The following is a 22,688-nucleotide window of genomic DNA, read 5'->3' on the forward strand; positions in this document are numbered from 1 at the left end:
CAGTAGCCCAGGAAGAGTAGCTTTCACAACTTGGCAGCTTGATGTGGAGATAATCATGTGGATATGGGCCCCGACCTCTGCTAGAACAGATAATAGAACAAAAAAAAAGAGGAAGATGGCAAGGAGATACTTGATTTCTTTGGGTAATTGTGACTTGAAGTTTGTTATCACACTTAAGTTGAACTTCAACGGATTTTGGGTTTTTTGTGCACTTTTAGGGAAAATTGATAACACCAGCAGTCACCTATCTCCTATTGCCACTCTCTTGGTTCCTAACTTAACTAATAATTCAGACCTGATGGGCTCCTTTTGATCACTTTGGGCCAAGGTGTGGGGTAACAGAAAATGATTGCAAAAGAAGGCAGCTGAGGAGAGGCTTTCCTGGCCATAGCACTGACCTTTTGTACAGCTGAGAACCCACACCACGGATATTGTGCTGGCCTCTGTATTCCCTCCGCTGCCAAAGACAGTGACTGCTTTCACAGATGGCTTGTTCCCTGGGTGCAGAAACCTGCTCACATCAGCCCTTGCATTCGCTCCAGCGCCAGGGAGAGGTTCCTCCACCTTTGAAAGACTGAAGTGGATACCTCATTAGGCCTTGACTATCCTCAAGCAATCGCTTAAGATTTCTGCCCTATTACTGATCTGCCTTTTTTAGCAGGGGTCGTGGAATGGGCAGTGGCTGTCTTGTCTTCGTTATAATGCATGATTTGAAACTTTTCAATTAAGCTTCAGATCAGGCCACAGTACTGAGACCACTTTAACGAGGGTGAGTAATGACCTTGTGCTGCACGTGATTTCTGGCACACCATCAGTTTTAATTCTTCTTGATCTTACTGTAACCCTTTGATACTTTGGATCAAGGGTTCTCTTGAAATGCTTTAAGCACATCGTAGGACTTTCAGGGACTGTTCTGACATGGTTTCTATCCTACTTGTCTCAACGTAGCCAGACTGTCACCTGTAAGTTTTCCATATAAATTCAAATTGTCAAAGATTAAAAGGGAGCTGAAAATCTGGCCTGTGTGCGGAACGGGGGAAATCTGGTGTGGGTCCCTAGAGTGAGTGAATCTAAGGAGGATTCTGATATGAGAGCAAGGTAACCCCTTTGATGTGCCATGCCCAAATACAGCAATGCTATGATTAGAACAGAAAGCTACATTATGCTGGAGTAGTGAATTTAATAAGAACTACTGAGAGAGAGACTTCCAGAAATTTAGACTTCCCAGTTAATACCTGTCTTTACATTACCTATAGGTCAAACTAAAAATCTGTGGTTTTAAACACAGAAAAGACCCTCATTCAGTTAAGCCAGTGATAGAAATCACATAGACATCAGTAAGATAAATGTCTTGCCTTTGAATTAAGGACTATTTGGACCCAGATCCAAATCCAAGCCTTGTAGCTGGAATCAATTTCTAAACAGTCTGTGCATGGACAAAGCAGATCAACTTTGGTATTTTCTAGGTACTTTCCCAAGTCTGGAAGTCTCACAAACCTGGATTTCCTTCTCTTGTGAGAAGGAACAGCATCTAAATACAAAATTAAACTCAGAAAGATTTTCTAGAAGGCTCTTGATTTCTCCTAGGTTTGTAGGCTCCCCACAGCTGACACAAGACTTCCATGAGCACAAGACAATGAAACAGATACAGGTTTGGTCATAAAATCCCATAAAATACTTCTCATACAAAGTCATATGAAAGTCATATATAGCTTTTAGATATGAATGTTTCACAACGTCTGGATGCACAAACCCTCAAAACAGAGTCATTTTCAACAGGAGCAATTGGTTCCTCTTAACAGCACAAGACCAAACACCAGATGCCCTGAGGTGCCAGACTCAGCATCCATGAGGGACAGAAGCAGCTACAAGCCTCAGCCCCAAACCTTGGGTAGCACCAAGCAACTTATCTATTGAGGAGACAGTGAGAATGCGACTGCAGCCTGTGCCTTGCAGGCAGGTATGTGGGAGCCTGTGCTGCCTGGCCCATAGCCCTGCTCTGTCCTGTCAAGGTACCCAGCACGGGGACGATGCTTGCTGGACTTGCCAGAGGGGTGAAGTTTTAGGTAGCTATTGTCATCTGAAGTCTTCTCTTCAGACATCCCAAAAGCTCCTCTCCTGGCTGACAGGGCACACCAGGGCTGTCACCCCAGAGCAGGCTGATTTAAGCCAGTCTGCTGACAGTCTCAAAGGCTGCCTACTAACAGAGCAAAGCAATGAGATGTTCCCCTCCTGCTATAGTTTAGACATTTTCACCTTTAAAAGCAATGGACTGAGCTCCTTAAAAACAAAAATTCCCTGTACTTTTTTTTAAAAAATTCTTGAAGCTCTTCTTATATGCAGCATAGTGGGGGGGGGGGGGGGATGGTTATCTGCAAGGGTAGCAGAGAAACCCATGTGTTTTATTGCAGTTGGATGGTACTAACAGGGAAGTGAAAAAGCTTTCAAACTTGCTATCAGTCACTTGATATATGCAGGAGTTGTTTTTTTGTGATATGCCTCTGGTCACCAACTGAAATGGTTTGTCTTTTGTTACACCCTTTATAGGAGGCCTTTTTCACTGCACTTGCCTGGTGGCTTCTGCAGAGCTGGTAACATTGAGCAAAACTCATTTCCCAAACCAAGCCTATTGGATAGAATATACATCTTTTTTTCCTGGGATGTAGCAAGCAGAAAACACTCTCATCTCACACTTTCTTGGCTGCAAGGAGAACAGATCAACGGTACCATTAAGTATCCTACAAGAGCAGGCATTGAAAAGAGGTGAGGGAATCCACTGGATTTCACTCTAGACAAAATTATCATCGCTGTGTCAGGATTGACTTCTTTATTAGTCTAACAGGGTCACACCTATTAGCATGAAAAAAGGCATTGGTCATTTAACACAAACCTCTTTACTGTGCACTGGAAACACAAATTCCAGTTCCTGCGACTCTTAACAAAACTGCAGAGAGCAAATCACAGCAGTGTGCTCTATCCCCACCTCAGGTCCTCTAGGCAGCAATTATAGAAAACGTTTCTGTTATCGCCACATTTCAAAGTCAGAGTACGGCGATGCTGATGTGTGGCTCTAAACCCAGTGGAGCTTGATCTGTTAAATGCATAAAGGGGTCTGTGTGTCAAAGGAGTCTGGTCTAATCAGGGGACAGAAACCATAAACTTACAAATTCAAAACTGAGATTTCTTCGGCTATTTGACCAACACTTCAGAGCACATCCATACATTTTAAATTTCGCACTCTAATAGGAATACATAGCAGTGCTCCTTTCAGAGGTGTTGCATTGATTAATAAGCTTGTCACTAAGGATGGAAATTGCTACATAAGTGTTAAGCACTGTTAACTAATGAAAGACAATTCCATACATTCTGGTGGAATCTAGAGAACTTCAGCAAAAATTATTAGTTTCATTTGCATTTGTACTCTGTCTGACAACAGTGATCAAGCTGGTGAAAGTTATTTCAAATGTTTATGCTCCATGACTGCAGAAAAATTAGAGGGAAAATTCTGGCTCATATGGCAGAATCGTGCCTGCTGAAAAATCTTTAATTTCTGAAATATATGAAGAGCACAAACAACTATTTCTCTCATCAAATATGCGCACACCTCAGTGATATTCAGCTTAGTAACTGTGCAAAGAAGGAGCGGTATTGATGAATTTAAAGTACAGAACAACATTCAGCAGGGAAACTGCTAATGCTTTCCATTTCAGTCAAATGTCCTCATTAAGGGTTCAGACTTCCTGGCAAACCAGAAAACATCTGTTTTAGGAACTTCTAGCTCTGTTTTTCTGTGATTCACCTTCAATGCCACATCACCAATGTGAAATACTATGGACCACCTGAGACATTACTGGCACATGGCTACGGGCACTGCTTTTGGATTCTCAGGAGTCAAACTATGTTTTTCCTCAAATAAACCAATTGGATGAATCTCTGTACCTCTAGATTGTATCATTCTTCCTGTGAATACTTCCTGTGACAGAGTTTGGGATTAGAAACTACATCTTTAAACTTCCATTTCTATGCCTTTGTCATAAACCCATGGTCTCTCTTGATCAGATTTGTAAACAAACAAAAGCAGTTGAGCAAGACTGGCGGCTTCTGCCTCCAGGACTTCCAGAGAAGAAGTCTGCTGAGTTTGTGAGCTAGTAGATGGTAGGCTGCAAGAGTCTCAAAAACACAGGATACTTCTCTGACACTCGCCTACTCTGTGATGAAGCAAATAATTTTACCTCCAGATCTTTCCCATTTTTGTTTTTCTGGGTCAATGCTGTCTCTTAACTGATGTTGGTACTGCATCTCCCATGAAAATGCTGTTCAAATGGCTCTATGTGCTGTTAGAGTATGGCTTTCTTTCTGTTTTCTTCGTTCTAGCCAACCATTTAGATATGGAGAGAGATTCATCTCTCTTCATTCCATTTCTATGGAAAGAAAAAAGAAAAAAAACCACTCAACGGGCATAATTTCCTGACTTATTTGTACATGCCCATTTTGTCAAGAGATGTGCTGTGCATCTACTGTGAATTGCTGAAAATGTAAGGTAGCTATGAAACACGATGTTCTTGTGCTTACCAGCCCTTTGCCTTTAAAAGAAGATCTGTAGCCTAAACATGCAGCTTTAAGAACTCTCCTGACTCAGTTGTAATCAAGATACCATCTACTCAAATAAGCATTTGTACTCCTAGTGATTTTAGGAGATGAATTACTGATCTTATTACCATAGTGAATACCCTTGAGGCAATGCACAGGCCAACAGAATATTGTTTTCTGCTGGTACAGTACCCATTTTCAGGAGAACTCTAGGAGTATTTCTAGCCATGTGGTAATAATAAAAGATTTGCTTAGATTATATTTGCCAGAAAGTCCTATTTGCAGAAGTGGCTTTTAAATCTTTGACACTGTTCATGGGAAACAGCTTGTCAGCTATGAAAATATTCCTACCAGCTCCTGTATATCAGCCTTACCACTGGGGAAAAGGGATTTTCAGGTGGCATAGCCCACTAGCAAGCCGAGCAACTTTTCAGCTGACATGGTGAGTGGCAGAGTAGCATTACCTGGGTAGGCAAAGGTGGTTTTTGCCTGCCAGCAGCACTGCAGCCTGCGGTGCCCTTTGAAGACAGTCCCCTTTCCATGCACAGCTCTGTGTCTGGGCAGGCAGTGGGAGCCAGAGAACAGAGTTATGGCATGTGGGAGGCCTCCAGCTCAAGCACACTCCATTTATTTATCACTGAACCGTCATCTGGTCAACAGGAAAAGTTGATAAAACTGTTACCTTCAGGGCTCTGTTCTCCTTGGGAATAATGAAAAGGTGAAGCTGGTTAAGGTCAGTGCACAGGAGGCCCTATTGAAGGTGGGAGCAGGTTGGCCATGAATTACTGAGCATCATCTGGTATCACAGATAAGCAGAATAGGTAAGAGACTAGGCAGGCTCTACAATAAGGGATGGATTTAATTAACAATTGCACAGAGGGAGCAGACTGTGGCATTCTGGCACGAGGACATCCTACATCTGACAGTTGCTTAAAGAGACAGGGAGCACCCTATTATAAAAAATATATTACTCCTCAATGTATTTTAAAAATTACAAGAGAAACAATAACATATTGTATTACCCTTTCTCTCCAGAGCTGCCTGATTACACCAGCACTGAGCACCACAGGCTCTCTGCAGATATTCTGCACTGGGGCCTATTTAAAAACATCAGTCCAAACTTGGTTGCAAAAGTACAACACTGCTGAAGTCAGGGGGTTGTGCAGATGTAACTAAAGGCAGATGTTGATCCATATTAACTAAACTATTAAACACATCAATCTTACCCAACCATCTGACGCCTTGTCCTACTTCCCAATATTTTGTTTCCCAAAAGTTTATTCAAATTCAGCCAGCTAACAATTTGCAAGCTTCTGGGCAACCCTTTTTTTGTAATTTCTTGCTTTCCACCCCACCTCCCCCCTGTCCCCTCTCCCCTCCCCTCTCTCCCGCCCCCCTTTCTCTCTCTCTCTTCTGAAGTTATTACTTTAATGTTCAGTGAATCTTCTAATTATTTTGAAAGTTCAACATGATCATCTTTGCACAGTTCTAGCTGTTCCTCTCTTCAGTCAGTAAACAACAACAACAAAACATCCATGGAAAGAAGCTGAAACAAACTAGAGTTCAATTCTTATTTCTTTTCACATAAGTGTTAGTGATTATTAATTCATTATTGCACAAACTCCTTAACTCATGGGTCCACATTCAAAAAAATGCAGACAACTGACTTTGATGGTCCCAGCTTCAGTCCCAGCGGGTGTTTAACCATGTCCCACAAATCAGTGCAGCTTCAGCAGATGGACTCTCCTCCCAGGGAGCCAAGCATGGGACACACCATTGCTAAAATGGACATAGATGAAAAATAGAAAAATACATTCCTGAAACACATCTGCACAAGTAAATCACCTTTTTTCTTCGTTCACCTGAATAAAGCACTGCCCAGTCACTGGAAACAATAAATGAGGGGGGGAAATTATTTACTAACCTATCTATAGGAAAAAAGTTTCAGAGATTTCAGAGCTTCCCTGCTAGTAATGCATTTGATTTCCTATGTTATACCAGGTTTGAGACCATACAATATGACTTACTCTGGACTTTTTCACTGATGACAAGCAAGACCCAACACTGTATCCTTGTCCTTTTGCAAACATATCTGTTTACCAGAGCCCATCCTGTAGAAGTAGATAGCTTTTTCTGAATCATACTTAAAAATCAGTGCTATAAATGATACTCTTAAAAAAAAAAAAAAAAAAAAAAGCCATGGAAAAGGTGTGACTTGAATGCATAAGAATTTTTTGAATGAATAGAGCCCTTAATATTTAGTTTTGCCTAATGAAGTAAGGCATGAATGTAAAAGGATTAGTATTCCCGTAACATTCAATTCACACACACAAAGTATAATTCATGGAACCTGGCTTTAATTTTTTTACATATAAATAATTAATGCTGCATTTAAAGCATGTTAAAATGTTTCATTTCTTAATCAGCTAATTTGACTGAGAAACAAAGATGCCTTTATTTTCATTTTCCTTGACTAGAGTTACTGTAGTAAAAGGTCCCCTCTAGCTTTTGGCTTTCGACTCTCAAGTTTGCTGCTGCCAATTAGTTTTCTTAAGTCACTGTTTTTCAAAATGTTTCTCACTTTTAAAAAATGTAACTGAATGTCTGTACATCACAGAGTTTCTTGTGTGCAGACACAGGGTGTTAAACATTCTTTGGGTTGACTTGGGTCAGCCTTAAAAAATCTCAGACACTGAAACCTGAGAAGCAGTCGTGTGCTAGTGTTTTCTCCACATCCTGTTAAGAATTAAGTGGTTATTTAAAATAGAGTTGTTATACTCAGCAACTGACTTAAAGTGCTTGATATAGTTTACAAGACGATTAATTAAATGAGAGCATAGCATGTGATGAACATGTATTTCCATAATCATTCACATTGGCCTATAGTTGCCCTTTAATTTTCATACTAATTAAAGTAACACATTGAACTGCAAATTGTAAATGGCTGCATTTCTCAGTAGATGTTAACACTGATGTAAGCTGAATGGCAAATAAAAAACCTCAAGAATTAAGCAGAGTGTTTTTTGACTCTGATCCATTCAAGTTTCCCTACTCAGTCCATAACTGGACCATGTCCACATTTTAACAAGACTGCATTTTTCCTGTGTTTTCAGCCCCATATTTTTCTGAGGTACAATGTCTGTATTTTTTTGTATTGTGGTGTCTGGTTAGTTGGTTTCCATCTGATACAATAGCAGTTATTCAAGGTTTCCAGTTACAGATTAGTTTTTTTAAGTGATGGTGGGGCTAAAGTTTTTAATCTGATGGCAGAAAGAAAGATAACCTATTTCACCAGTAGTTTTACTTCTTACATCTGACCCATTATCCTCCTTGGTTCTTGTTCAAATCTTGACACGGCTGACTTGGAACTGAAATGCAAACTGGAGGGCTGCACTTTCAGGTTGCATCAAGGAAGGGGGAAGTTACTCCCTAGAACATTTACTGGGACTTGGAAAAGAGAAGAAACAGATAGGAACAATTATCCTGTGGCTCACACAGCTGCTGGCACTTTGACTTGACATATGCTCTGATGGGGACCACTGCATCCACCTCAAGCAGTCTCCAGCATGTAATGGAGATATGGTAATTGCTATTGAATGAGAAGTAACCTTGAACTATAGGCATATGAAAGACACCTTTAAAAAAAATCCTTGACAAAAAAACCCCTCTGTCAGGGCCAACAGCTCAAAAATTAACAACTAATCACTCCTTTCAATGTGTCCTCCATCTAATTGCTTCCATGATGAGGTAGGGTTTTTTTTTTCCTTTCAGAAATGAGCATTATAAAAGATTTCTTTTTAATTTAAAATGAAAAATTCCTCCACTCCCAGGTGACCTATCCAAGAGAAATAATAATAAGCACTCGATTGCTCAGAGAGCATCAGCTCTCACACAAGGCTGAGCGTTCATGCTCTCTTCCACCCCACCCTGCTCCCTTCCCGCAGCGTGTCCTATCTCCAGATCCTAACTTGGCTTGGCCCAAGACGTTACTTGTTAAAATTAACTTTCAGATCAGGCTGGAGTCAGTGTACTTGGCAAGAAGGAGAGGAAGCAAGACTGCAAGGGAGGGAGGCAAAGAGGGAAACTGTAGCCCAAGCAGGGTTTTTGGGATTGGAACAGGCCACAGCAACACTGCAGCAGGACACGGAAGTAAAGCCAAGTTTGCTCCGAGTTTCATCACAGCCACCTTGAGCATGATGCTGTCCCCAAGTCCCTTGTTGTGGGCCACAAAGGCTCCCCCTACACCTGCCCTAAGCCCCCTGGGCTGCAGCCAGGCAGGGCTGAGCTCCTGCTCCTGCCTTGGTGGGGACACCAACGTGACTGTTCCCATGATATGCTTCGTTTCAGCAAAAGTCTTCTGAAGCTCAGCTGTGGCAATGCTGAACAGCCATGCATTGCAAAATGAATGGAGTCATGCTGAGGGAAGACTGATAGACTATGGTAATAATGCAAGACCTTTTTTTCCCCTCATAAACCAAATTTCCCATAGATTTCTGGAAGATTAATTTAGATTTAGGAAGGTTTCAACTGAGATACTGGAAAAAAGACTCTAAATGCAAGGTTGGTTTCTACCTGACCTTAACTACTACATCAGCTACCACTGCTCCAGTACATTTATATATAAAATGTTCAGGCACTTCAGCTTAATTACCTAAGAACTCTACAAAAGAAACGCAAATGCCTTTGAAATGTTTTAATTGCAAATTTAGTCTTTCTGAGAGCTACACAACAGTGGTATCATCCATTAAATAATTAAGCATGTATTTAAAGAAAAAAATTAAGTAACTCTCAGCTACATGGGCACAGTCCTGCTTGTCTTAAGTAGATGATGCATGTAAACATGTGCACATACAGAATTAAGTAGTAATTTGAGTTTGCTGAATTTTGTTTTTCCTTTGAGACTGATTGGTGTAAATGTAACATTAGATTTATTTTCAAGTTCATCCTGAAACTTTATTGTAAGAAGGAAGGGATTACAGAGGGGGAAAAAATACTAGAAGAGAAAGCTTGTGAAGCTTTCTGACTCCTGTGGCACAAAAGGACTGCTGTTTCCAAGTGGGGGGTTCAGCTGACTCTTCCACTTGGACACAAATCTCCTCTCCCCCATCTCTCATTCCGCTAACTTTCATTTGCACTCACCTACTAAATACAGGATGGACTTTCTCCTCCTCTGTTGCACATTGCCTCCAATGGGACCCTGCTGGTGACGTGCAGGTGGGTGGTGCCCGCTGCTGGCAGGGCAGTTTGCTGGGCTGGCACTGCAGCCCCTGTGGAACCACAGAGCAACACACAATAAAAGCAGGGCTGAGCAGGGCTGCTTCAGCTCAGCAGCATGCTGGCCATCCAGCAAGGGTGCTAACATGAAAGCCAAGGGCCTGGGAAGTCTTTCATCTTTCCAGAATCAAACCCTTTTTTTTCTTTTTTTTTTTTTCTTTTTTTACACAAACTCATGACAGCTGGTTATGATGAGCAAATTAAAACTAATTTAAAAGTTACTCTCGGGCACAATTGTCAGGCTTTCATTCAGGAAACTCTCTAAACAAGCACTTAAGTTTAAGCAGGTGCCTAAATCCCACTGAACACAGTAGGATGTATACACCTGTTTTAGTGCTTTCCTGGGCAGGGACAGCCCTCAGCAAGCAGTACATTCATCCCAGGAGTCCCAAAGTCCAGGTGTCTTATTCTCATCCAGGTTTAATTGCCAGTGCCCAGGCAGCACTGGGATCACACCACCCCTAACAGGATTTTTATTTTAGCACACATCCTGCTGTATTACAAACCTGCCACAGCCCCACAGGCAGCTCTCCTGCTAATGAGCTGCAGCACAGAAATGTGAGCATGAGAGCCATCTAAGAAGGTTCATAGACACAAACTGCCACTGTGGATAGCAATGCTGCTCTTTCAAGCCATGAATAGCGTATTGAGGCATTCCTTGCAGTTGCAGCTGGGGCTTTTCTTCCTTTTTTATTCTTCTGAAGATCATCATTGCAATCCTGGTACACTAGGGATAGCACCGGGAGCCCCAGCACCAGAAGTCCTCTCCTATCACAGAAGCAGAGCGTGGTGAGGGTACACATTCATGGTAATCTCCTTTTTACAAGATAAAGATGAGCCTGCTCAGTGGCAAAATTAGCATGCTGGGAGCAGCTCTTCTCACCCTAGAGTTGCAAACTGCAGAGCTGGTGGGAGGAGAAGGGAAAGGAAAACAGGAGTCTGGCAATATGACAAATACTGTGAAGTATTTTTTTGAGCATTAACACTGACCTAGGCAAGACACAAAGTTGAAAAGTAGTAATCATTTTCAATGAAAACCCCACCACATTTCATAAACTTTGAGTCTTTCTTGTTACTTAATTGAAAAACAAACCCAGGGTTTTCATTTCTCTTTCTCTTGCTATGCTGGCAAGAGGAGGATGGGAAAGGAAACAGAGAAAGAAAGGGTCACCACTAAGCTTTCTAAGGTCTTTCCTTTTGATACTGTGACTTGTTTTAGTTATTTTTTCATTACTTATTTTCACTAAAGTAGAAGGTCTCCAAGAAAGCATTTGCTTTGGTTAAAATCAAAATTAAATCTGACCTATCACTGAGGGAAAAAAACCAACTGACTCTAAAGAAGACAAACTCTGTATCAGTGTGCTCACATATTAAAGGGGGCACGTGTGAGTCAAATCGCACTGACAGACCAGCATAGGTCAGATCTTTGAAAAAAAAAAATTTAACAATCTTTCAGCCCTCTCTTTATTAGACCTTAATTAAATCAATGGGTCAAAGCAACAGAGGGAAAAAATGGTTCAGCTAGGGGACACTAATCAACCCCTTTCAGTGGACTGAAAAATATCTTAAGCAAGAACTAAGCTTTAAATCAACATCTGCTTCATGTAACACACAGACATTACTGCTTAAGAAAAAAACAATTTTTATTTGTAAGACCTTTTCTTGAAAATAAAAAACATTTATAAAAGAAAATATTGCTAATAATCACTAGGTAGATCAGTGAGCATGCTTGAATGAGGACAACCAGGCAAATTGTTTGGGGTTTGGTTGAACAGCATCCTCACACACGCTGTGAATTTTAGAAAATCCAGTGCTAACTGAGCACCAGCTCCCGAGTCGTTGGTTGATGCTCTTTCAATCAGACGATGACATGGCTGTGTTGACCATCAGACCTGTGAGTGAACCACTTAACTCGATTAATACCAAGTCTGGACTTGCCCTTTTTTTGTCTCCACAAATTTTGGCTAGAAACTGAACATTCCCTAAGACCCCACACATATGCAAGACAGAAGGGACAAATCAATGCAATTACATCAATGCAACCTCAGTAGCATTAGGAAAACAAAAAGGCTTCATCCCTGTGACTGAGAGTGGCATTTGAGCCACCATGACCAACATGACTGAGTGAATGTTGGCAATACTCAGCAACAGACTCTTGTCCCCAAACTAGCATGTAACCCCCTGCAAGAGCTCTACTGCAAACAGACAATGCAGAGAACATACAGAAAGAAAATCGCTGAGCATCCTGCCTTGAAGACATAAATAGGATATTCAGCACAAAACCACCTTTCCTGGTCACAGCATATGTACAGCGTCCTTGCACTGCAGGAGCCAAGCCAAGTGGTGAGACTGAGCCAGCATGCAGCATGGGCTGCAACCCTCTGTCCCAGCACAAGCCCAGGGGAAGGAAACATGACTCAAGATCCAGAGGTTTTTCCCCTGCTCCTAGCTGGAAGCTGACTTTCCGTGTGCCTGGGTATCACTATCCCTCTGGCTTCTCTGCCGGAGTGCGAGGGGTAGCGATCTCTAAAAGGAGTCTCCAAAGCAAAGCCGCTCAGCAGGATCAGCTATATCCATTCACACACGCGTGCACGCACAAACGCACGGACAGCTTCAGTAATAGGGTCGGCGGCAAAGAGGCGGGAAGGTTCTTTGCACAGATTTCCACAGGAGCTGTTTGTTGCTCCTACGCTGGGAAGCGTTCTAGAGGCAAAGACCTAGAACAATGGAGAACTCAGCCTCCAGTGCGGGGGTGGGGCTAGCAGCAGAAACCAATGGTGTGAGGGCACGGGGGCGGTACAAAGGCGGCACTAGGGAATGGGGACCCATGGGGGAGCTCTGGGGGAGTGCCGAGGGGCAGAGGCCGACGGGGGAACATGGAGTGCGGAACTTTCTCTGGCATGGAACATATGAGGTAGCAAGGAGGCGGAGCAGCCAACAGCCAACTGGGGAAGCAGAACTGGGGTAGATTACCATAACAGAACGAAGCTTTCTCAGAGAGGCTTCTTTTCCCACCGTGACTGCTAAGTCTCTGGCACCAGGGACTGTCTTGTCGAGAACTCTTTCTGTCCCTTGTACCACAGGCTAACTGGCCACCATACCTGGGCTGTGGGTGGGAGTGAGGAACACCTCCCTCGTTCTCCTCCCTCTGCTAGGTTTTGTGCGGATCAGGTCATCTTGAATACATTTCTTGTGGGGGTCTAGGAAGCTTCTGTTATGGCTCTACAAAACACAAGATAGATTTTGCCATCTTGATCTATGCTGCATTAGAGATAATCTTATATCCTAAAGATGAAGTAGTAGTTTTTAACTAAAGTACAGCAATCAGCAGTGAACAAAGTCTGATTTGCAAACCTTCCCTATTAAATAACATGTAATACTTCAAATTAGTTTAAAATTGCAAATCTGCTGGTTCTGATTTTATTGGTCATAGCTGAGTAGGTAACATTACTAAGGGAATCACTTTTTACCTGAAGAGCATTTGGAACCACATTCCATGTGCCATTTAGCCAAGGAGAGTGGTGATCTCTCCAAACACGACTGGCTCTGTGCAGTTTTCATGACAGGCTGCATCCAAGAAATACCACCACATTGCTGTATAATATCTTGCTTATTATAAAAATAATTATTTGTCTCTACTGCTTAAAGCACTGCTGCATGAGAAAGTTAATATTTCCAAGGCACTGGGTGGAATACCTTTCCCAGAAAACATGCTCTCAACAGGAAACCCAAACACAGTGCTAGAGAGTTATCTTACCCAGATTTAAATAATTAAATCCAAAATTCTCAAACCACTTGCTGTTTCAAATTTATTTTTTTAATAACAAGCTTGTTTCAGCAACACACTGGATTAGGTTTTCATTTATTCAAAATTTAAGGTCTGTCCCACTCTGAGCGTTATTTTAAGTATTTAGGGGAATTTTTGTGCTTGTGAAAACGAAGAGATTGTTGCATTATAAATTCATTTCCTCTGTTATTGCACAGGCCACGCACAGTGCAGCTGTGAAAGCGCTGTAAGAGCCCCAGCAATGTCCTTAAGCTCAACGTAGATGGCCAAGGCTTTGTTTTTGCACAAAGAGGAGCTGGTCCTTTCTTATGTCATCAGCTACAGGTACTTCCTAAACAGCATTGCTGACTCTGGGCAGCCGTGCTGAGCAAAGAGAAGGCATCCCGTGACAGTGATGACTATCCACATGCCCTGTGGGCCAGCTGCCAAGAGCCATTTTCATGCGAGACTTGCAAGAGGGGTTGAGCCCAGTGCCCACGGGCCCGCACCAAGCAGGGCAAGCAGCTCCTGTAGCAGGTGTTGCCTCCTAAGGAAGGGCTTGGCAGCAGTTGCCACCCGCACCAGCAATTTTACAAACAAGCAAGTTTCTTATGTGTTCTTCATCACCTCCAGGCATTCATATTCTTTTTAAGTACAGAAACATTAATTAGGTTTTGACCACAGACCCCAGATTTGACTTACCCTGACAGGGTTTCTATTAGTGTAATCTGTAGGGGAATTCACTGTTTTAACATCTGTGTGCCTAAGGCCTATCTCACATTTACTGCCGCTGCCTGAAAAGCCTTTCTTGTACGGCTGTGTGTTTCTTCATGCTCCCAATTTCACAGAAGTCATTTCAGCACCAAACGGTAATTAGCAAAGGGATGGGCCTCGGCTGACATGAATGCAATTTATTGTTTTCCACAAGGCCCTGAACAGAGCAAACAAAGAACACAGTCTTGCTGTCTGGCATTTTATTAACTTGTATTGTGTGATGTACCTTACTGAAGGGAGATCTTCCACTAAATGCAGCAGCGAGGAACCAGTAACATGCGTGCTTTTGAAGAATATTAATTTCTGTTCAATTAGGCAAGTTTTGCAGGACCTCAGCTTCTAAAATAGGACAGCCACTTTTATAATTATCTTCTGTATTAACTTTATCACCCCCCGACTTTTTACATAAATGCAACCTTTCATCTTTAAAATGCCAACACTTCTTCAATTTTGGCAACCGTACAGCATTGCTAATTATTTGCTCATTATGTGTGGTTAACTGATGAATCATTAATAAATGAATGAATGGCTAATATATTTTTATGGTAATTGGAGATATAACTGATTGCAGACTTCCTTTGCTTCTCAGAACTGCCCTGAATGAGCAGTAGCTGCTTAATTGTTTACAGATGATATTTATGCCACTGACTAGCTCTTCCTATAGCCGTGGTGTCTGAGAGGTGAGCCCTCCCTGTGCCCCACGGTGGCTGTGGTGGGGCTATGCTCTCCCTTCCCCACAGGCACAGCAGATGGGCAGGTGCAAACATTTCAGACAGGTTTCCCACCAGCTCCCCACAATGGCTGGGAGCAGGACTACTGACACCATCACAGTTGTTGTCGGCATTTCCCAGTAACACCAGAGCCTGAAATGGAAATGATACCTTTCTGCAAGCATTCTCCCGCAGTCTGGGTGTCTGCAGTGAATACCACAGATACGAAAGGGAAATCAGGCTCCAGTGACATTTTGTTTTAACTCCATACTGTGCATTACAGTAAATGGCTTACACAACCTCATGCTGCCAGTGCACAGTTAATGAATTCAGGGATAATTGCAGGGTTGATTTCTTCCTTTCTGTTTTTTTTTTCTTTTTTTAATAACCTATCTTTCCATAAATCATTCTATAGGGTACACAGTTCCAAAACACATAATTTAAATCTGCTTGACAATTCAAATCAAAAAGAAAACATAGTAAGATGGCCAAACAAGGCTCCTTTAGCTATGCACACACATCCTGAAGATCAAGTTAAAAATGCAAAGGAGATTACCAATTCTTAATTATAATTATTTAACCAGGTGGGTAGTTTCTCTAATGAACATTTCTATGAAAACAGAATAACTAATGATGGTCTTAAAGAAGTCTTTGTCTTCCCATGTACTAATGATCACATTTATAAATATGCAGGAAGGCCCCCATGTACATTACTAATGATAAGTAATTAAGCACCAGGCGTCAAAAGCTATAGAAAAGGGTCAGGGTAATGCAAGAGAAAATTAAAAATGCAATAAAATAAGTTGTGGAGCAAAATTAAATTCTGGCTTGTGCAGACCTGGCTATAAAGAAATCTTTTCCCTTTCAGTATAAACCACGGCTGCTGTGGGGTATCCAAACAAAATCTTCTAAGCACTTTCATTAGATTTTACTTGCCTCTGTGCTTGTACTCATATTAAAACCAAGTGAACCACCAGCCATTTAAAACAGACGCTATATTCAGTAAAGCTGCAGTTTCTCTCAATGTTTATGAGAAATCACTGTGGCTGAGATTATGGCTATCACCAGCCTCCTCAGAAGCATTTCAAAACTTCTGATGAAAGAAAACAGGGACATGTTAAAATTGAAACCTGGTTTTGTGATTATTTTTTTAATCTGGAGGTCAACTCATGAAGGGCCTGCGATTCGATCCCTGTCAGGGTCTCCACCAAGAAGACTCAGACCCAGGAGGTGCAGAGGGCTGGCCCCAGCCCACACCTTCAGTTCAGCTGCTGAACCCACACCACAGACCATCGCAAAGTATTAAAGGCCGTTTCTAAATTAAATGAACTGGCTTGTCTTTGGTAGTAAAGACATGCTTTTCTCTCTAAATGAAAAGCTGTTAAATTAGGTAACACTGACCCTCTTTCCTGGAGGCTCAGCACAGGGCTGTGGGAGCCCGGAGGTCCCTGTGCTCCTGCTGGCTGCCGCAGTGCCCCTCGCTGGCCTCCCACCAGCATCTCTCACCACAGACCCACACCATGGCTAATGCCCCCACACCAAAATCCCATTTTCTGTTGCTGCAGTTCAGGGTTCAGTAAGACAACAGCCTGGGTCTGAAGGGAATAATGTACTATTATTATTACATGTCATTGAAAGCAGGATTAAACTTGTTTGTAAAATTATGTTGAGGAAACATTAAAAAGTAGAGAGAGGGAGTGACAGAGTAGGGGAACACAAACAAGCGCCATCCCTCTACTGAGCACCTCACAAAATGGTGTTTCAGTAGCTGATGGAGCCCTGCTGCGCTGCAGGGCCATGGCCTGCCTCAGGGCAGCAAATACACAAGACTTCTTGGCCTGATCTCAAGTTTTACCAACAGGTTAGATTAAAGCATATACAGTTTTTGTATTTAGAGATTGTGTACATTGTGGCATTAATTGCAAATAATGCTGTGGCATTTTTTTCAGGTGAAAGCAGTGACTGTCCCACATTTCTAGCCTTTCAGGACTTCTTTTTGAGAATGATCTTAACATTTACTTCCAAACTGACCTTCCTTGCCTCAGATTGGGTATTTCAACCACCACCTTTAGCCTGGCCGCGGCCCTGGCTCTCACACAAAGCACCAGGAGAGCAAGCCCCGCCGGGCCAGGCGACACCCACTTGACAAGGCAGCATGGTTTCCACTTTTATGGGCCGTGCAGCCAGCCTGCCTGCTTGAGCTGTTTCATTTTGTCTGCAGCCGAAACTCAAATAACCTGGAGTAAAGCTGTGACAGTGAGACACTGCGGTGCAAGTGAGTGCGCTTGGCCCTGAGAGTGGAGCGCATGCTGCTGAATGGCGGCGGGTGGCCAAGCCCCACCTGGGGCTGAGGCCCAAATTCACCCTCCAAGGGTAACTTTTTCTGCAAAATAGCTAAGGGGACATCTCTGAAGGAGACAGTCGCAGGGAGCTCAGGACTGCCACCTCATCCCTTGGGTTGGTCAGCCCACGCCCGGGGCCGCACTCACTCTCTGGATGCTGTGTGGTCCCAGGTCGCTCCACATGCCTGGGACAGCCTGGAAGGGACAGCCTGCACCACTGCAGTGCTGCTGCCATGGTCAGGGTCTGGGGGACAGGGGACGAGTGTCTGTGTTGCTGCTTGCAACCACTAAAATACAAGAGGGGTAGGAAAAGCAGGTATTGGGTTACAGTTATCTTCAATTAAAAAACTGTTTATCTTTGAAAATACGTATCTGTTACTGACAAGCTCTGAAAACCACCACTCCAAGTCTGTCAGTAAAACCAAATGTTAAATGGAAAATATTTGCCAGGATTTAAAATTAGACCTACACATTACTTACAGATGTTTCAATGAAAAACACTTGAAACTCAACCACATAGAGTAATAAACCCCACAATGGTGTATTTTTTTTATACTCCAAGTTAATTTTTATTGTATAAGTAGCCATACGAAGAAGCCATTGCATACTGCTTAAATTAAATGTGGAGGAATGAAATCAGCAGTATCCCTTTACAGCATATGGTCCAGCAAATCAAATTATAAAGCTTTCCACATCTCATTAACTGCAATGAGTACAGTGAGATTTCTAATAAGTCACTTCTTTTTCATGTGAGAGGTGAGCAGTGACTTATTGTAACTATTCTCACAGGATGACCCTTGTGCTGAAATTAAGAACTAATCTAAAATGGGAAAGGTCATTTGGTCAAGTCTGATCATAACATTTCCTCGTTATTGTTTTAGTTGGCATTGAAGCACATGCTTTCCCAGTGCATCAGCTGAAAAATGCCTTTGATAATTTCACTGACAGTGAGTAACCCACACACTGCCATTTAATGAGTTTGGGCTGGATTAGCTGACAATAAAGAATACAGTATAAATGCTTTTATAGAATGAGTTTTTCAGCAGGAAAATTTCATGCAGGCATACTTAACTAATTTATTTGCATTTACCACTGAGATGTCAGCCCAAGTACCACTCTGGTGAAAACTTCTGGTCCCCAGTTAGACAGCAGCCTCACCAATCTCTGCCTCTCCTTGGAAGGAACCTGCTCCATGCCCCCCCGCTCATGGGCAACCTGTAGCCACAGCTTCGGTTGCAGCAGGCATGCCAAGGAGAGAACCGCATTCAAAGGTTCACTTCCTCCTCTGCACAGAAAATCAAATCAACATACAATTGCTCATCATGTGGCTTTGCTTTATGTGGATTCCTGATTTAGTGGCAGATCTGATTCAGGAACTGAGGCATTCCTGGCTCCCTGTCCCGGGCTCAAATCTCTAACCTGAATCCAATCTCCCTTCCGCCATCAGCCTGAAATTGTTTGCTAGAGGATATGTTGACCATAAAAATACAGTACAGTGCACAATGGGAGAAACATCTCAAGACAGTGGAAAAGAGAAAGCTCAGCCAGGCCAGCTGAAACACTTGGGAGGAAAATCAACAGGCTGTTTTTAGCAATTACAAAGTTGTTGGCTGATCTGATGTAGCTGGGCAGGAAATTCCATAGTTTTTGGAAACCATTGACAAAAATGTTCTGGCAGTTCTATTCTCCATTTTATACTTCAGGAAGAGTTAATGCACTGTGCCCAAGAAGTTCAGCATGCAAAGCAAAATGGGAGAAAGCTTTTCAGCTAAATATGGAGATACATTGTCTTCCACAGTAGCAGAAAAATCCTGTGACTTACTTGAAACCTCCTGATGAACCATTGTAATGACTGGGCAGTAGTGAGAATGTGATCATTCCTGCCAGGATGTTTCACTTGGTTATTAACCTCATGGAAAATTCTGGAGGACTGTAAACCAATCCTCAAAGGATGGATTTCTTATTTGCTCTACAAACACTGCCTTACTTTTTTGCAGCCACTACTGAGAAGTCTGAAACCTAGCTACTGTTTAGATTAATTTAATTTCCCCTTAAAGTTCATTAAATACTAAGTTGTTAGTTTAGGGCACCTCAAGACGAGTCGTTAGAGCTAATTTTTGGAAAAAGTAGAGTGCAAAACCCAGCATGCAGGGGATGTTCACATCATTTCCTTTGAGCTATTTTAAGCATCTAGCAATAAATCAGTCCAGAAGACCTGATGTCCTCTGGCCCATGAGTTGGGACCAGCAGGCACCTGCACCCATCCCAAGCCCCAAGAAGAGGGGGACAAGGTCTCTGAGCACTTCCATCAGATGGCAGCCAGCCATGGGCTTCCCTTCAGTGGGAGCTAAGCCTGAGATCAGTGGCAGGGAGGAGGAGAACAGGAGAGGAGGAAGCGCACTGTGCGGCTGTCTGATCCCGCTGCTGCACAGCCACACTGTGAGGCACCAGTTCCACTGTCAGCTTGTGCTTCCCATGTCCCCTCTGCAACAGCCAAGCCTGCTCTTACCCTGCTTCCCAAAACATTTGGTGGGTTGGATGGTATTTTTTTTCAATTGCATATGAAAATTCAGAGGGTGGGGAAACCTTAAAAACACAAGTTGGAATGGTGACACTCAGACTGCAGAATGCTTGAAATAACAATTTTTTTTGGCAAACATGGACAACTTTCACATCTCACTAGAATTAACTTTTGACCTCCAGACCTCAGAGAGTCGGAGTTTCAAAAAATGCAGCTTTGCACAATGTGCACTGAATTACTGCAGTTCTCACATGCATACAATTGGGTAATTATTTATGCAAAAGTTTAAATTAAGGCCGGAACAGTCAATGTACTTCAAAATAGTCTGAGTTTAAAAAGTGTGAGTTGTTTTGTTGCTGTGAGTTAAGCTGAATACAACAAAGCATTTACCAAATAAAAGCTCTGCCTCTTCCTTTGAGTAATGATTACATTGTCCAAAGTACAGTCCTTTGGCACCCCCAGTTATACACCACTGCCTTTAGCATCTGCTGAAGATCCACTGCAGAAGGAGGACAGCACATTTGGCACAGTTGCAGGGCCTTCAGTGAAAAAGGATCTCATTTAAGAGGTCATTTGCAACTCTCCAGTGGGTTCATCTGATGCTCTTGATAGTGCCTAGTTACTACATTTATCTAACCACATATTGACATTCTGGATATATGGGAAAAACCTGGGAAAAGCCAAAGTGATGATGCACTTAAGCACAGAACCCTGCAGCTGTTCTGGAGGGATTAATTTTCAAAACATGGGGCAAGCCCTTAGTAAACTTGTAATTACTTCTTTGAGAACTTGGACAGGCTGGTCTGCATGAAGGTTCAGGGTGTATGGCACAGACACGAGGTCACCCTCCCAGGCTCATTAGAGTCAAGACTAAGCAAAGCTATCACTTTTCAAACACCAAATGGGGGCAATTGCTATCAGCATTTTCATGCATGTTTTACTTTAAATAGTTGCTACTTGCTCATCCTTCCCATAGCTGAAAATTACCTACATACCTAAATGCATACACTTGTTATGTGCCTGCATACATTTATTTAAAATAGCTTATGCATATATAACACAGAGACACAAAAGTTCTCTGATGCTTGCTCCTGGAGGGGTAATAACACAGAAATATTTAAGATGATTCAACAGTGGACGGCTCAGCAGATGTATCCAGCATGGTGCAAGACATTAACATCTGCTGACTCATCATCGCAGTTAATTCGTGGCTGGCTCATGTTCCCGTCATCTCAGCAGCAATTTAGTACTTGGTGAATTTTCTCTCATCAGGAGTAAATGTTATCACAGACTTGTGATTATGTGCTATTTGAAACTGGTAGAGCTAAAGCCATGTGTGATAATAAAAGGTAATTGTTTACCTTTGAAATTGATATCTGTGGCCTTCGCAGCACTCTGCAGGAAATTGGGGCAGTCCATGACTGCTTGGGCAGTGAGGCTGCGGCTGACACCCCTCTCCAGGGCGTGAAAATGAGGTGGGTGCACATGCAGAAGTTGAAACAAGCTAGTGGCACTTTTATAGACTTCCCCTACTGAGTGAAGCTGAACACACTAAAGAATTCAGTCAGGGAAAGGTCCTCTTCTATTCAATGTAATGACATTGCTGGCTAGAGTCAAGTAATTGAATGTTCTTCCAGTGGAAGGATGAGCGATGCAATACCAGCTATGCACCCATAAGCATGCCTGAGCATAGGCACAAGTATCACAGACACAATGGAAAGTGGGGGAGTGTGTCAGCATGGGGGTGCCCAGTGGCTTGAGGCCAGCCCTCAGCCAGCAGCACAGCCACCTGCGTGGGGCCCAGCCACACTCCCTGGGAGCAATGCCTCAACACCAGAGGCCACCGTGTCCTGGGACACGGCACAGCCAGCATCGCTTCCATGTCTGGGACTGATGCATGTCAGCTGATGGATACCCTGCAGAAGAGAGCATTTTGGGTGCTTCGGGGGCAATTTATCCTTCAGCAGGCAAAAACCTGGGGTACAATTTCATGCCATCCTTAGGAAGTAGATCCATCAGTACCCAAACCTGGCTCCACAGTTACTGGCCTGGCTGCAGACAGACAAAAACTGTATTTACCATGAATTCCCTAATCTAAGAAACAGAGAAAGGTGTAAATCAGAAGTAACAGTTGAAGGGATTTAGTGTTTGTAACATATGTTATTAACATGCTGTTAGCTTTCACAACTCATTTTTAGTGGATTATAACTACTCCTAACAGAAATGGCCAGGGAGATGAAGAGGTCTCAACATTTTTGCCTGCTTTTCCTTTTTCCATCTTATCCTCCCAAACAATCCACATTGGAATTCATAAATAAAGACATATGCACATTTGGAGCATGTTCAGATCAATTATCCCACATCATTTTTTTTGGAGCTGGGAAGAAGGTATATTGCCTAAATGGTAATGCCTATGGATCTTTAATATTAATGTGATGCTCAAAAGATAATTACTTCTCATGAACCGGAATGAGTCTGGCCAAAAAGGTTGAACACATCCAAAATTCAGCTGATTGAGTGCAGCTAATTCTGGCTGAGTTTTTTTTTTTCCCCTTCTGGACACATTGCCAGATGTAATAGAAATAAACCCCATTGAAACTGGCTGAGGATACGTATCATATTCTGATTGGTAACAGATTTGCAGATTATTGGACAGGGGAGGAAAATTTACTAAAAACAAAGTCAGTTAAAATACCATCATGGTTCAAGCA

The 22,688-nt window shown here is 42.6% G+C and overlaps 1 long non-coding RNA gene across 2 annotated transcripts in view; it reads right to left on the bottom strand.

The window, feature by feature from the left end:
• LOC138114263 (uncharacterized) overlaps positions 1-10,034 on the bottom strand; it is a 49,858-nt gene extending 39,824 nt beyond the window's left edge. For both annotated transcript variants that reach the window (XR_011152555.1, XR_011152554.1), the window contains exons 1-2: positions 9,730-10,034; positions 7,902-8,037 (exon numbers count right to left, since the gene is read on the bottom strand). This is a non-coding gene — a long non-coding RNA (uncharacterized lncRNA). The remainder of the gene's footprint in view (positions 1-7,901; positions 8,038-9,729) is intronic.
• Between the last annotated feature and the right edge of the window lie 12,654 nt (positions 10,035-22,688).

Source organism: Aphelocoma coerulescens, chromosome 8 (assembly GCF_041296385.1).
Source record: "Aphelocoma coerulescens isolate FSJ_1873_10779 chromosome 8, UR_Acoe_1.0, whole genome shotgun sequence".
NCBI classification, from domain to species: Eukaryota; Metazoa; Chordata; class Aves; order Passeriformes; family Corvidae; genus Aphelocoma; species Aphelocoma coerulescens.